Here is an 11903-nt window from a genome sequence, read left to right as displayed (position 1 = left end):
CCAGGTGACCCTCAACTGAAGAATGAATACAGAAAATGTGGTTCATTTACACAATAAAATACAATTCAGCTATTACAAAAAAGACATCATGAATTTTCCAGGCAAATTGATGTGAAGGACCCCCGAAGGGAGATCCTCCCTCAAGTCTCAGGAATAGTGAGCAACCAGCGAGACACTGAGACCGAACTTGCTGTAATCACATGAGGAAGTTTATTAACAGTGAGAAGAGGGGACAAGACCTCAAATCAGCATGCTGGAGCTGAGACTCATACACCACACAGGGGTAGAGGAGTTCGACCCCAACCCTATTTTTCAGCAGGCTTATAAAGGCAAAAACCACAAACTAGGGGGAGGATCGGGGAGGAAATAGAGGAAGTCTATATTTGTTTTAAGGCACCTGGGATATTGAAACATCCTGTGGTTGTTTTTCTCAAAAGTTCCCGGTAATTAGGCCATCTGGCAGGGGGCTGGGGCCCATGTTCTCAGGGCCGTCAGTACTTTTTCACTCTTCAGATGCAACTAGAAGATCTCCTGAGTGAGGTAACTCAGTCTCCAAAGGACATACTCACTGACAAGTGGTTATTGGCCATAAAGGACAGAATGCCTATAATACTAATCACTGACTGTATGAAGTTTGACAATAAGGAAGGCCCAAGTGAGGACTTCAGTCCCACTTAGAAGGGGGAAGAATATAATAATGGGAGGCAGAGGGAAGGAGGAAACTGGATGGAAGAGGGGACAAGGAGTTGAAAAAAGAAGCAGGATCAACCATTGTGGGAGACAGGAGAGAAGCCCAGAGGGCCAGGAGAATGAATGGAAATATGTAGCTGCAGGGGTTGGATATGGGGGAATCCTCTATCAATCCCCAGAGGGCTAGTGTTTGAAAGGCTCCCAGAACTCAATGGAGGTGACCTTTGCTGAAGTGCAAAACAGAGGAGAGATAGAACCTTAGAAAGTACCTCCAGGGGATAGACAGGGCCCCCAGTGGAGGAATGGGTCCACTCACCTACGTTCAAAAATTTTTGACCCAGAATTATTCCTGTCTAAAAAAAATATTTAGGGACAAAATTGAAGCAGAGACTAAAGGAAAGCCATCCAGTGACCAGCCCAATTTTCTATCAATTCCATGGGCAGGCACCAATGCCTAACACTATTACTTATGCCATGTCATGCTTTTAGACAGTAGCCTAGCATGGCTGTTCTCTCAGAGTCTATACTATGGCTGACTGAGATAGATGCAGATATTTAAAGCCAACCATTTGACTGAGGTCAAGGACCCCTATGGAAGTATAGGGGAAGGATTGAAGGCGCTGAAGTGGATGACAACCCCTAGGAAGACCAACAGTGTCAACTAAGCTAGACCCCTCTGAGTTTGCAGAGACTAAACCACCAACCAAAGAGCAGACATGGGCTGCTCTGTGGCCCCCAGCACATATGTAGGAGAGGACTTACATATCTGGCCTCAGTGGAAGAAGATGGGTCTAATCTTGTAGAGACTTGATGCTGCCGCAGGGAAGGGGGACACTGATAGGGGTCAGGTGGGTGTGGTAGATGAGTGAGAGAGGTGGGTATGTGGATGGGTGGAGGAACAGCTTCTCAGAGTCAAAGGAAGGGAAGGGGTATGGGATGAAGGAGTCTAGAAGGGAGACCAGCAAGGGGGGGGGCAACATTTGGAATGTAAATAAATGAAATAATTTAAAAGGAGCTGAGGAACAACAATATAAAGTAATCAGTAAACCTCCTCCCCGAGCTCTCTGAGACTTAAACAACCAATCAAAGAAATCACATGGTGGGACTCATGTCTCTAGCTGCATATGTAGCAGAGGATGGCCTAGTTGATTATCAATTGGAGGAGAATCCCTTGTTCCTGTGAAAGTTCTATACTCCAGTATAGGGGAATGCCAGGGCCAGGAAGCAGAAGTGGGTGGGTTGGTGAGCAGGTGGAGGGTGAAGGGGATAGGGGATTTTTAGAGGGGAAACTAGGAAAGGTGATAACATTTGAAATGTAAATAAAAAAAATATCTAATAAAAAATTAAAAATATTTCTCATTCAAAATTTATGTTGTCCACTTGCAGATAGCATGATGCTAAGATTTAAACATATTAAATGACATTTTTAGAACTTTAAGTCCATCTTCAAGACTACTTTGGTTTTTCACTGTAGGAATATTGAATTTCATTAAGTATTCTCACAATTATTAATAAAAACTACTTTAGAACATTATATCTACAAAACTTGTGTCTTGTTGATCATGATTCTACTCAAATTTGTTGAGTGACCCTATTCATGGAGAGAAGAGAAATAGTTTTTTTCACCCTAGTCAGTGAACTCAGGACAGATAAAAGTAGAGATACCACCAATGTGCAACTTTGTATGTGAGTTTTAATAATAGGAATGTGGGTGAGCTGTTTATTACAGTCGTAGAAATCACTCAAAGAGAGCTGCACTACCAACATACTATCTCCACATAGGTGACAGCTCAGTAAGGCTGGGACCCTGGAATATAATGTGATACTTGCAGGTGGGTTAAAAGCTTACAGTCTTGTTCAGAGAACTCTTCCAGGAGATTTGACTGATCTCTGCATTGTTATCAAGTTGATGCTGGTGGCTGATTCCTAGATGATGTTTGAGTAGTCTGTCTCTTCCAGATGGCTGAACATGTATGTCTCAGACCGTTTTAGGCATCAAGACTTTTCTGAAAGAAATCTCTCTGAAGTGTTTAGTAGTTATATGTGTTTGGAGAAGATGTTTCTAGTGCCTATATTCAGGGACTTTCCCTTGTTAAGTACTGAGATTATTGCATTTACATGCAGTACAGGATATTTTATTTCACTTTTGAACATCCTTTTCTATCATGGAGGAATTGCTACAACCAAGTTCCCAAAGATTAGAGAATACTTCAGGAGACAGGCATGATGGCTACCTATTTAGCTTATTGGCTTTCTGGGTTGCATTATGTGATCCTGTCTGAAAGTAAACAAAATTAAACAGAAGTAAGAAAAATATATCACTACATGACTAATATATTGTAGCTTTGTTTGGTAGATACTGTTTTAAATGTGAGCAGAGTGAAAAAGGAAAAGATATGGGAGGTATGTGAATATTAGAGAACAGAATAGGGAAGAAAGGAAGGTTTTATGTTATTATGTGATGCTAACAAGAAACAGATACCATACCAAAAAGAAGGCCTACATATATATGTGCGATTAAAATTTTGCTGACTCAGTTTAGAATAAAATTGTCATTGGATATGAAGGTAAGTCATTTACGTTTTCTTTCTACATGACAATATTATTCTTTGTAAGAACATGTAATTACATCAATTGTGATGATTCATTTAATGTGTTGCATGGTCTATATTATAATACAGAAAGTGAAATCCATACAGTGCATATTCACAAACTTTACTTTAAAATGATTCATTTTAGGGCTAAGTAGCAAGAACACTTGATGGGTAAGAGCAATTTCTTTTCTTTCTGGGGACTAGTGTTTGGGTGTTAGTGCTCAAGTGATCCAATGCTTCTTTTTTCTACCTGGAAATTGCAGGCTTATAAGGCATATAACATCTTGCTAGCACACACAATTAAAAATAAATAAATAGCTCTTATTCTTGCTTCCCTATTGCTTCTCTCTTGCTCTTCCTCTCCCCTAACCCCCACCCCTCTCTCCCCGTGCTCATGGCCATGGCCATTCTATACTTTCTCTCTCTTTCTCCCTCACTCAGCCTTTCTCTGCATCTACTACCCTCTTAACTCCCTTCCCCATGCTCTGAATAAACTATTCTATAAAAAAAAAAGATGAATAAATAAATAAATAATAAATAAAATGTCTAATCTTATTCATATCATCACTCTAAATGGATACATTATGTAGGTATATGCAGGTTTTATTACATTAAATGTATTTACACAACTAGATATATTTATTTAATATATTATAAAGCCTGTTTTCAACAATAGTATTTTGGATCCTTAATATATCTAAGAATCCCCTGGTGAACACAGACACATGTTTAACCATCTGGGAATGTGGAGATTTTCCCAGGGAATCTATTTTCCAAATGTTGACAATATGTTCAATGCTTCATGGAGCTTCAAGGTTCAAAACCATTTTTTTTTAATATTTCATGTTCTGCAATCATCAATTAACCTTGGTCATATTGAACAATTAAATAAAGGAAGACAGAAAATTCTATATGAATTTTATTTTCATTTCATGTATATGTCTTTCTCAGAACACAATTTGTGTGTGTGTGTGTGTGTGTGTACATATATATATATTTACAAAGATTTGGAAATTTATAAAATATATCATGAAATCTACATAACTAGTTTGAAGCATGCACTTTTAAATATGGGAACTGGAAATAGAATGATTCTCATTTTCACTGTACCTTTGAGATGTTTTCATTGTTAAACTTCAGGGTTGATCTTTATTGCTTTTTGAATTTGTTATGAAATACAGAGAACATCAAAAGTAAGATAATGACAGTTTGCAAATGATGTTCTGCCATAACCTGAGTTCCTACAAACTCTCTTTTTTTGGCTCAATTGGTATGTGTTTTCTCTGACACCTTCCTTGACATTCTAAAAATTTTATTGTTTAAAATGGTAACATTTTAAGGAAGGATTTTATTAATTTTAAATGAACTAAATTTGTCTTCTTTGCTTATGAAAACTCTAGGTTATGATATATAAAAGAATGAAGACAAGAAAGGTTTACAATTTTTATTGATGTTGAAAGAAAACAAGGAATCTAAAAGTTTTAGTGTTAAATGTATTTACAATATAATAACACTTCTCACAACGTAAATTAAAGGCTTTTAATAGAGGACAAATAGAGGGGTCTATATAAATTCATAGAGAAATGATATATTCAGTTGTGTTTGTTTATAGAATATTTTGACATAAGAAATTTACTCTTTGGTACTAAATAAAAATATTAATAAGTTACTAAATACTAGTCATAATTTGGAAGATGGGCTACTCTGTATAAATTAATATCACTGAGTACTTGTAGATATGGCTATATATAGGGGTTGAGTGGAAGTTATCCTAAAACATGATTTTTTTGTTCCTTTGTGGCCAGTGCCACAGTGTAAATGCAAACACTGAAGTTATTTGCTGGACATTGTATGCATTTGGATGCTATTGTTATATCCTATCAAGCTTTCCTTCTTAATATGAAACAGCATAATCTCAGGTTGTTGCCTTCTCAGTCTTGCCTTCCACTGATGAAATAATATCTTAGTTCATATCTCAAGTTTATGTATAGCCAAATGAAGTTATTTTAAGTGGTTCCTGTATGTTTTTAAATGAAGAAAACTTAGCTATGACACAACTTTTAAAACAGATTTCTTTTTACAGCTATGGGTCTCTTAGTTTTCATTTCTAACATCCCTGAAATGTGAAAGTTATCAGGATAATATCCAGATTCAGTTAACATCAAAAATTTGTCTCTCTAAAATCTGGCCAAAGGACTTACCAACTCCACAAACTAATTCACCTAAATTCATAATAAATTATAATATTTAATACACTAAAAGACATTTGAAGTAATTCTTACTTGAATTTAGAGTTAAAATAGTAGCATATATCTTGGCAGTTGTAGCCCTTTGGTTTGAGGCTTTATTGGCTTGTATAGACTCTGTCCACCTGTATCTTTATACAGAGAATAAATCTTTGTCAAATACTTGCAAACGGCATGACATAAATCCATCCATTAAGACAGATTAAGTATCATTTCAAACTATGACAATGTGGCTATTTTCCTTCCCACTAGCAGAGGAGTGCACACTTGTTCCTATTGATATAGTACCCTCACCCTACCCCAAATAAGTTCAACCACTGTGAAAGTGGGGCAGAGACTCAAATGTGCTTTCCTGACAGCTTGCTACTCTTCCACGATTTTCTCATTAACATATATGGTAAATACAACCTTATGATCTTCTGGAAATAGTGTGTCCTCTCTTGAGTCTGCTTGCCTGGTAGAAACTAATATATCCCCCATTGATATTGGTATGAGAAGCTTAAAACACTCTAGGATTTTATCAGAAAAAGTAAAAAAAAAAAAAAAAAAAAAAAAATTAAAAAAAAAAAAAAAAAAAAAAAAAAAAAAAAAAAAGCTTCAAAAGAGAAAAATAGAAAATAGAATGTAGTGAGTAAAGTCCATTAGAGGCAAAAAAGAAGAATGACATAATTGGGGTGATAAAATTTAAAGGATGACCAATGAAACCCGGAGTTCTTTGTTTTGTTCTGTTTTGTTTTGTGCTGTTCTGTTCTGTTCTGTTCTGTTCTGTTCTGTTCTGTTCTGTTCTGTTCTGTTCTGTTCTGTTCTGTTCTGTTTTGTTTTGTTTTTTTATGGGACCACTCAGAGGACAACCATACAGACATGCCAGGCTAACATCTGTATTTAAGAATATCATAGTAACAGTCTCAGACCTTTGTGCACTCCCCACAAGAGATGGATCTCAACTTGCACCATTCATTAGGCATCCTTTTCTTCATTTTTGTAAATTAAGGACAAAGGAAGAATTTATCTGTGGGTATAAGCATAGATGTTTAGAAATCCCTTTGTACCCTGTCAATTTAACTAAATTACAGTAGCAATGTCATCCTTAGGGGATATGACTTCCTCAGTAACACAATTTTGTTTGTTTGTTTTAGAAACCAGGTTTTTTTTGTATAATTCTGAGCTATCTCATGTGGGCGAGGTTTTGAAACCAGTCACCGTTGTTGAATTTTCCAATAACAGTTGTGTACATCTTACCTGTCCAGGTGTTATGTGGTGTAAGTTTTCAGAGTTCATAGTGAGGAGTGTGTGATATGAATTTTTTTTTGTCAGAAGCATGCATAGTGTGTTCTGGTACCAGGAAATCTAGCCAACACAGAGGAAACTTCTAGGTCAGGTCCAGCCTGTTTCTCTATGTTATATAACTAATGTGCAGGTATATCTTCAGCATTTGCCTGATTTTTTAGTTCTGTTGCACACCAACTAAAATTATTAAATACAAATGACAGGAATGGAGTACTTTCCTTGATTGGTCAATGAAGACCTAGAAGTTTTTATTCCATAGAATATTCAATCAGTCAAATTCCTATAAAAAAGTGGTTGCTGTTTACTGAACATGAAACATAGCACATCTGTGTTTTGATGGGTTTAGGTAATACCTGTTTCCTGTTGTGGGCTTTTGTATTCCTCAGCTCACTCTGAGGAATATCATAATCCTTTTTTAACTTTTAAATGTCTTCTCTTGTTCTTTCCTTTTCTAGTCTGTCCCTCTATAATACAAAGGGCACAACCACCCATTTTAACTTTGAAATGAGGGTTGACATGAGGGTCAACTGATGGTCCTTTGTCTTTTATTTATCTGCAATACACCAACACTTCTACCTGATACTTTTGCATGAAGTTGCATCATTTCAAAAACACTTTTTCATATTATTCACTGGAAAAATTCAGGTCTCAGTGTCTCACTGTCACCCTATTTGGATCTGTTCAAAAATTTAACATTAATCACAGATGTGAAAGAGGAAGACATGAGAGGAAACTCGTTTTTCTCATATTTATGTGTATGTTTAGTAAGATATACTGGCTATAGTTATAAATATTGATATTTGTAAAATATCTATTCATTAGCTAAAGAAAACCTAAAAAATAGGAAAAAATCTTCTACAAGAAAAACTATGATTAAAATGGATGAATTATTTTTCTACAACTGAAGCATTATTGCAATGTATTTTTTGCCAGTACGAGATTCATTGGAACCTTTTTTTTTTTGATAGAATACAACTGAAAGAGTTAAATTTTCACAGCAGTAACGATTGGGGTGCTCATCCTCAAATTAAATTAGTGTAAGTCTGTATTTTAGGCACATTTATATACACTGTGAGTCACTTCTCATCTCTGTCACCATTTAACAATAACTATGGTATATGTAAAAATGGAACAAATTCAAGGGTATTTAATTTAGAAAAACACTGGATAAAGTATTTTATTTCTCTTTGTTCTGATGTTGGTTATATGGTCATCAACCTGGAGGATGAAGAAATCATCTCAACATGGAGAATGTACTGGAGTCTGACTTGAGACACAAGGGTCAACTGATGGTCAGCCTATGATGTCAGAGAAAGTAAGCAAACTTTCCTATGAAAACACATTTTCTTGAGACACATGTAATATATTTCCTTGTTATAACTATGCCCAATATTCTGCACACAGAAGCACTTATACAAATGTTTCCCTAGATAAGGTTATTTTTCCCTAAGTTTATACTACTACGTTATATTTATCATTTGCCATATGTCATTTACAGGACTAACTCCTTTATAGACATTGTATTATCTAGTCTTCAGAGTGACAAGAATTATAGTATTATTTATACTCATTATATCTGAGAAACTTGAGGTTGAAGGAGTGTATAAGTAAGACAACCTGAAGTACACACAGAAACTTGAGACAATTCATTGACTAGGTTGAGGTTACTGATTCTAGAGTCACTGAGCCTGGTATACTCCACAACATCCCAAGTTTGTCATCAGTGACATTTAGTTGGTAGTTAACCTATGAATAAACATTCCCAAAGAGTCATGTTATATACCTCTCTATAATATATATTTCTGTACACATTAAAGAAAAATATATTTTTTCAATGAAAACTATATACTTATTTGTTTCTTAAGCATATTATTTATAAATATCTTCCTAATTGAATAATTCAGAGAAAACCACAATCACATACTTACCAAATCAGAAGTCAATGTCTTGTACAAGGAGAAATGGGGCGATATTTTTCAAAAAAATTACAAAGTTTCATATATGTACAGTGATAAGTTCTAGAATTTATATGCACTGAACTTTTATAAAGTTTTAACAATCTATATATAACTGAAATAGATAAAATTATGGCTATTAAATTAACCCCCTCCATAGATACTGTATTCTAACTACATGAAGTCATAAATTTGTCAAGCAGTTGTCACTGGTAATCTGTACATAATTGGTAAAGCCATCCAAATATCCAGTTGAATATCTTTGAACACACAGAATTTTATGTAATGCTATCACAAGATTTAGAAAAGCAACCTTTAGGAATATAGCACAAGGAACTCAGTTTAGCCCCAAGATGTATAGAGATAAGTTGAACATGGTGATATGATTTGTAATTCCATGTCCCAGTTCTGGAAGACAAGCAGATTCCTGTAGCTTATGTTCCAAGCAGAATTACCCATATGTGGAGGACAAAGTAAGGAAGAAATTTTGTTTTAAAATATAAAGATATTAATGGTGACTATTCAAAGATGCCTGGGGTTCTCTTCTGAATTCCACATTCATGTACATTCTAGAATGTAGAAATGTACCCCGGAACATACAGAAAAATGTACATCATTTCAAGAGTTTAAGGCATATCATTTTACAAATAAAGCTAACTCCTGTACAATACAGTTTCTGGCATATACACTATTCTTGATGGTAAATCACAAGAACTAACATGTAGCACAGTCAAAATTTTCAAAACCTTAATCAGTAATATTTTTTGTTTCAGCATGTTAGTTATCGAATTTTTCCTGACAGTAGCATAGTAAGACATCTTTGAAAGAGTGGATGAGTTAACTCAATGTTCTTACTATGTTTGACATTTTCTTTGATCACCTTGATAGATTTTTCTCATGTGAATGACAAGAAACTGAAAAGAAACAAATGACAAGTGCTCTGTGTGCTGCACAATCAACTGTAAGAACAGGAATAAGAAAGCTAAAATAGCTTTTATAAAAACTGACTCTTATCACAGAAGTTTCTAACTGAATAATTCAGAAAGAAAATAACCTATCAAAGAATATCTTTCTTAGAATTGTTGAAGATTTATAAGAAGCAATAAAAATGAAATTATCTAGTAAAACACTGTATTTCTGACAGAGTTATAATTTCTTATGTACACCACCATTAACGATAAAAGTTATTTTAATTTTAAAGTGATGCCCTCAAGAGCTTGCAAGGCACTGTTAAGGGGCAAATGCATTCATCAGAAGGGAATTAGAATATAAGTGTAGGTGTTGAACTCAAAGACCACTCAGCTAACTGTTGTATTTATTTTACTATTAAAAATGTCATGTTTAGAAAGCCTAGCTTATTTTTATATAAATACTATGTTAAAATAAAATACAATCATCTAGGAAGACAAGTATTATTCTTTCTCTTTATTTATTTTTTATTTTTAAATCTTTTTTCAATCCAGACTTTATCCCCCTTCCAGTCTACCTTCCACAATTCCTCCCCCAACCCCTGTCTCCAAGAAGATGCCCAAACCCTCACCCCACCCCACCCCACCTAACCTCCCTACTCCCTGAATCCACAAGTCTCTCAAGGGTTAGGAGCATTTTCTCTGACTGAGTCCAGACTCGGCAGTCCTCTGCTATATATGAGTTAGGTGCCTCATATCAGTTGGTGTATGTTGCCTGTTTGGTGGCTTGGTATCTGAGAGATCCTGGGGAGCAGGTTAGTTGAGACTGCTTATTTTCCTATAGGGTCGCCCTCCTCCTCAGCTTCTTTCAGCTTTTCCCTAATTCAACCACAGGGGTCACCAGCTTCTTTCCATTGGTTGGATGTAAATATCTACATCTGACTCTGTCAGATGCTTGTTGGACAGTCATGCTAGCCTACTCTTCTTAAGCATACCATGTCATCAGGAACAGTGTCAGACCTTGGGTCTCAATTTGAGCTGGATCCCAATTTGGGCCTGTTACTGAACCCTCTTTTCCTCAGGCTAGTCTCCATTTTTGTTCCTGCAGTTCTTTCAAAGAGGAATAATTTGGGGTCAGAGATTTTGACTATGGTATGGCAACCCCATACCTCCACTTGATGTCCTGTCTTTCTACTGGAGATGGACTCCACAATTTCCCTCTTCCCACTGTAGGGCACTTTATATAAGGTCCCTCCATTTGAGTCCTGAAAGTCTCTCACCTCCTAGATTTTTGATACATTCTAGAGGTTCCTCTAACTCCTAAATTATTCTTAAAAGTATTTAATAAGTTTATAGTGAAAATACTATTTCAGTGTTTTTATTTTTATTTTTGATATTATACTTACATAATTCCCATCTTTCCTCCACCTTTAAAATGTATGCTTTCATATTGTTGTTCCACCTATAGGGTTGCAGATCCCTTTAGCTCCTTGGGTACTTTCTCTAGCGCCTCCATTGGGGGCCCTATGATCCATCTGATAGCTGACTGTGAGCATCCACTTCTGTGTTTGCTAGGACCCGGCATAGTCTCACAAGAGACAGCTATATCTGGGTCCTTTGAGCAAAATCTTGCTAGTGTATGCAATGGTGTCAGCGTTTGGAGGCTAATTATGGGATGGATTCCCAGATATGGCAGTCTCTAGATGGTCCCTCCGCCTCCCCGCCCCCCCCCCCAGAGCTCGTGTCTCTAAGCTGCATATGTATCAGAAGATGGTCTAGTCAGCTATCATTGGAAAGAGAGGCCCATTTGTCGTGCAAACTTTATCTGCCTCAGTACAGGGGAACGCCAGGGCCAAGAAGTGGGAGTGGGTGAGTGGGGAAGTGGGTGGAGAAGCGGGTGGGGGACTTTTGAAATAGCAATGGAAATGTAAATGAAATAAATACCTAATTAAAAAAATGTATGCCTTCATTCTCTTCTTAAAATTCATTTTTATTTTTATTTAGTATTGATATATTCTTGTATATTGATTGATGTTAGTCATAGGTGGCAGAGTTGAGAGAGTGATGTCTAGCAAACATTAATTAATTAATTAATGCTAAGCATTAATTTCTGAAGGATCAGATAGGTATAGCCTTCTCAGGAAATAATTTCACTCCCCTAGATTTATGCAGTTATTTAATTCAAACATAATACAAGATTAATTGGGATTGGCTAAGGATATA

Source organism: Mus caroli, chromosome 1 (genome assembly GCF_900094665.2).
Source record: "Mus caroli chromosome 1, CAROLI_EIJ_v1.1, whole genome shotgun sequence".
Classification (NCBI taxonomy): domain Eukaryota; kingdom Metazoa; phylum Chordata; class Mammalia; order Rodentia; family Muridae; genus Mus; species Mus caroli.
The sequence above is the reverse complement of the archived record's forward strand: the minus strand, read 5'-3'. Positions refer to the sequence as shown.